This window comes from Petaurus breviceps, unplaced genomic scaffold (genome assembly GCF_028583685.1).
Source record: "Petaurus breviceps papuanus isolate PSGF00001 unplaced genomic scaffold, PetGlider_PUasm1.0 90510, whole genome shotgun sequence".
NCBI lineage: Eukaryota > Metazoa > Chordata > Mammalia > Diprotodontia > Petauridae > Petaurus > Petaurus breviceps.
In genome coordinates this window covers 1,731,964-1,737,392 of record NW_027187267.1, presented here as the reverse complement: position 1 = coordinate 1,737,392, position 5,429 = coordinate 1,731,964, and the positions used below count along the sequence as shown (strand labels likewise).

At 39.2% G+C, this 5,429-nt stretch overlaps 1 pseudogene; it reads left to right on the top strand.

Moving 5' to 3' along the window:
* The first annotated feature begins 2,477 nt into the window (after window positions 1-2,477).
* On the top strand, window positions 2,478-2,865 carry LOC138141916 (adenosine 5'-monophosphoramidase HINT1 pseudogene; annotated as a pseudogene).
* The last annotated feature ends 2,564 nt before the right edge of the window (window positions 2,866-5,429 follow it).

The following is a 5,429-nucleotide window of genomic DNA, read 5'->3' as shown; positions in this document are numbered from 1 at the left end:
GTATAGCTTAAACAACTAGAGAAATATCCAGTATCAATGTTAGGGGCATGTTAGAGAATTAAAATGACAATACTATAAAAACTAATATACAGAGTTAATGCTATACCAATCAGACTACCGAAGGGTACTTTATGAAGCTAAAATAAATAATAAGAAAATTCATTTGTAGAAACAGAAAATCTAGGATATCAAGGGGAAATGAAAATAAGGCCATAATGAAGGGGCAATAGCACTTCTAGACTTCAAACTATATTAGAAAACAGTAATGATTAAAATCCTTTGGTGCTAGTTAAGACCCTTCTAGCTCAAATTCTATGATTCTATGAAAATAGCACAATCTGATTTGTTTATTATATGCCAGTAGATGTAAGTCCTGACCATCAATTTCCCCTACACTGTCAAGCTATGATCAACATATTGACAGAGGTTCACAGTTTGTGCACCCCAAAACTGTGTGCAATAGAGATCCTTACCCAAATAATACTCAGAGGTTTCTCAAGGTAGGAAGCAGAAAAGAATGGTTTGTTATGATCTCGAGAAAGGGCCACCCTCCTGACAAATGGTCAGGGAGGAGAAGCAATTTATAAAAGGAAACAGGGAAGTTATAAAGCCCTAATGTGGAACTCTCCCTCACCCCCCTTCTGACCCTTTTCTTCCATTGGCTAGAAGTCGGGTGCACAATCTAAGCGCAACAATATACCTCAAGTACAGGAACAAGGAAACAGTAGACCACCCAATGTACATTTGAGAAAGCACTTTTGTCTTTATTTGGCATGTCTTATGCTGAGGTGTCACTGAGGAGAGAGGGGTGACTCCCTACTGCTCTGAGTTTTGAGTCCTTGTAAAACATGTGATTTGCAGTGAAGGGGAGCTTGGGCCTGTTTCCCACAAAAAGCCTTACTAGATTTTAGAGTATAGTCTGAAAAGTTTTCATTTCTTTCAATCAACAGCTAGAACATTTAGCTGTAATTTAATGTCATTTTTGAAGGTGGTGTCCAGTCAAGTGACCTACAGATCTCTTTTACACAGCATTTTTATCTCCAAGTAACTTGGAGAAAAGCATAGAAGGCAGTCTTTGCAGTGTAATTTTCCCTAAAATTTTAGGATCCATGGTGCCTTTTTCAGGCTCTGCTCTCATTTCTCCGCACTGAGGAGGAACTCAATAGTTTTTTCTCCTTTGTACAGCACAGTATTAGAAACAAAACTGACATAAGGGTCTTCTAACTCACTTCTCTCAAACATCTTAGTTTCTGTTTTTATGCATTCATGCCAGGTAATGTTTGGCTTTACTTTTATGAAGTTATCCATTGCCTTTGCAGCTATCCCCCTTTAGGCTGTCAGTCTCACCACTTAGTCTGGCTCAGAAACTTTCTTTCTAAATTAAAAAAAAAGTTTCCTAGGCCTTAGAGTGCCTATCTGAGGAAATTCTCATTCAAAGCAAAGAACTTGGTAAATTGGAAAAAAAAAAAAAGATATGGCTTCAGGATATGCTGATCCCAAAAACAATCTAGGGAGAATATAATTTCTATACGGTACACACCATTAATGAGAAATAAAGAAGTCTGCCAAAAGAGCAAAAACTGAAAAGCAAGGGAATTACAATCCAGGATCATCATGCAGTACCAAAGTACTGTAGTGGCTAAAATGGGCAAAGGAGGGGCAGGGTCAAATTCATAATGAGAAAGTCTCATGGAAGGCACAGCCTTGAGAAACTGTTACATAAGTTCTTTTTTATAATAATGAAAAGTCTATAGAAAAATCTTGGGGATACTCAGGGGCAAGGGGATGTGGGGGGGGAATATTTACCCTTATGGAAATATTTACCCCTATGGAAATATTTCCCTCTTTTCTCCTCCTTAATTTATTCAGATATTGGATCTATAGAAAACACTTCACCAGAGCAAAATGGATTCCTGAAAGGAGAAAGAATTCTATTATAAATCTACTTGTCTTCCATCCCTTATGTTTGGTTGCCACTATCCCTGAGGTCCTACAAAATCTGGCCCTACAAAACCAATCTATATTATCCATCGTAATTACCTTCCTTGATTGGCTGTTCTCTTGACTACCTAAGCTTCATGCTAAAGCCAAACTGTTCAAGACTTCCAAATATACACTGTGCTTTTCTGCATTACTGCTTTTGCTTACACTGTTTGGTTCATCCTTCATTCTCAAAGAGGCCCAATGACATCACAAGGGAAGTGTCTTGATTTACAAGTGAATTGTATTTAAGTGAGGCAAAGCTACAAAAAGTCATCAGCCTTATTCTCTCCTCTAAAGTCACCAAAGTTCAATGGCAAAACAAAAGTCAAAATGACTGGAGATGACCTAGGATGTAGTAGTTAACTTTGGCCCTTCTAAATTGAGGTCTTTCCCAGGTCTCAGTTTGTGTGAAGCAATGACTGAGAGCTAGGGAAGAATTGAGACAATAGAATACCTTTGTGGCTGTGGCAGCTGAGGTGGCTAGAGAGACCACTATGGCTAATAAGATCTGGAAAGCTCAGACTGCCCAGCCTGGGGGAGGCACCATCTTCGGAAAAATAATTCCCAAGGAAATCCCAGCCAAAATCATTTTTGAAGATGACCGGTGTATTGCTTTCCATGATGTTTGCCCACAAGCCCCAAATTATTTCCTGCTAAAACCTAAGAAAACCATTACAGATATCTATCTGTTGCAGAAGAAGTTGAAAATCTTCTTGGACACTTACTGATTGTTGGCAAGAAGTGTGCAGCTGACCTGGGTCTGAAGAGAGGATACCAAATGGTGATCAACAAAGGTGCAGATCAGGGAGGGGGTGCCAATCTGTCTATCATGTCCATCTGCACAACCTTGGAGGACAACAAACGACATGGCCTCCTGGATAAATTTTTGTACTGACTTTATTTAGGGAGCAAGACAGGTTTGCAACATATATGTTAAGCTGAGTATACTTAATGGTTTATATGAAACAAGAAATTGGGAAATCATTTCAAAATGTACACACTAAAAGACAGTTATCTGTTTCCCATGGAAAAAAAAAGAATTGAAACAAAAGATGGCCCAATTTATCATCTTTGCACTATTTTTTTCACAAAGAATATCTTTCCTTTCCCTCAACACCTGTTGAATTCATATATAAATCATTTAATGTCCAAATTACATGTCCTATCCTTTACTTAGCCTCCTCTTATTTGTCAATATTGAGCTTTCCATATGGACTTCACATAGTTCTTTGTTTTGAAGAGGAGCCAAAATTTCCTCTGACAGTGGGTTTATGCCTTCTATCTCTGGCTAGATATAGCATGGTCATGAAGGGGGGAAGCAAAGGAAATGGTTCAGGTGTCTTCTATCTGCCTGTGGGCAAAATGCTTTTTTATACTGTTTGGTAAATATTATTACTGTTTATATACAAACTTATGTGATTAAATGTTGTCCATACCCACAACATCACTTGATCCAAATAATTCTCTAGCAATTCTTTCAATAGCTACAAGGTATTTGAGGTTCCCCTGGAACCTAGATTCTCCTAAAGCATCCTTCTTTTGAATTACCACACCCAGGAAATGTGATGGCTCCACCCAAGCTTGTAGGTTGGGTTCCCTTATGTTTTGGCTTAGGTGTGTGTGGTTCTTGAGTGGGCATCCTTATCAAAATCCTACATATTATAAACCTTTTAGAGCCTGCATGAGAAGAGACCAAACCTCTCCAACTTTCTTTCCTCTACCAAATGACTTAATAGATTTTTTTTTCTAAAACTTATTTCATATTTCAGGGCTTGTTCTCAGAACATGCCCAGAGCAAAGATTTGTCTACACCAGTACAAGGGAACTTCTACCTCCTGTTCCTAGCCCAATATCAAAGTGGGGATATGGGAAATCTCCAATAAAGAGGAACAATATTCCCTTTGACCTCAGATCTTCCCTCTCCTGTTGTGCCTTTCCTTTGTGGGAAGAGGAAAAGTTGGTAGGGAATGGGATTTCTCTTGCTGTGCATGTGTGACTCCTGTTTCCTTCTTTGCCTTTTTCCTGCCTGATCTCCTTTTTTTGTATGGAAAAGAAGTGGTAAAGCAGGCTTCCCCTCTTATCATGTCACTTGATGAGGCATGGAAGGGACTCCCTCAAGTGACAGGAGGCACAGTTTCCAAATGTCCCTCTTATCTCATACTGTATTTGCCTCTAGACCAAATCTCCAAGAAGAGGGGCAACCTCCACTCAGAGATAAACATTCTCACATTTTGTCAAACCCTTGACCCATTGACTCTAAACCCTTATAGTCATCATCCAAATCCCATTCCCCACCCCCACCAACTGATTTTTTTATCCCCACCTTCCTCAAGCTTCCTAACACAAAGTTTCAACTAAATACCACCTAGGTCTTTTACTGTGCCCTATGTAGTGCTTGTTCTATACTCAACAAACTTCTCCTTATCCTTACTCTTTTCCTCTCTCAATCCTTCTGTGTGGGATAGAAACCACTGCCAGATCTTCGAAATCACAGTCTGAGTTGAAGAGCAGAAAGAGTCCTTTATTCTTTCTCATGAGAAAGGGCACAGACATTAGCACTCAAGGTGTCTCAGCCAGGGAGTACAAATCACAGAAGCTCACAGGTTTCTGTTATCCTAATTCTAACCTGGCCCACTCTCCTGTCCAGTCTCAACATTGGTCAGTGAGGTGCGTTCACAATATCAAGCTAATTGGCACAAAGCAATCTCAAGCCTTCATTACCATAACTGTTCATGAATTAGGAATCTATTAGAGAACAGTGGTTTTCCAGTACCTCATTATGCACCAAATTTGGAGACAGTCAATGAGAGTTACATTTGACAATCCTTTATTATCATAATTATTCAATTGACCCTTCTACCCAACCAGAAGGAAACATCCTTCAATCCCTTACTTGTACATATCTAACCACCAAATTTGTGGCAACCAATGAGAAGGCTAGTATTATTTCCTTTAAGTTTTGTTAACTTTTCCTGGGGCCTGTGGAAACTTAAACCTTTCCTATCTCTCACACTTCCATCTACTAACTCTTACTGAAACCTGAATCTCCACTAATGACACAGCCTCCCTGGTCACCCTTTCTAGAATAGGCTGCACTTTCACTCATCCTCCACTTCACTCATTCTCCTCTGCCCACTGGTCTAGGTGGGGGAGTTGGAATACTCCTAGTTTCTCATTGCCATTTCCAGGTTATCCCTCTTCCTCCATCACTCAGTAAACTCTCTTCCTTTGAGCTTCATGCTATTCATATCTACCACCTAATCAAATCCTGGTAGTCATTGTCAGGTTTTTGTAGAACTATTAAGTGTCGCAGAAGGACATGACAATTCAAAAGAAACAACCAAACAACCCTGAACACAATAATGTAAGAATCAATACAATAAAACTGTACAGAATTTTTTAACACAGAATATAAAATCTAATTTTAAAAAATCATGATCAACTCT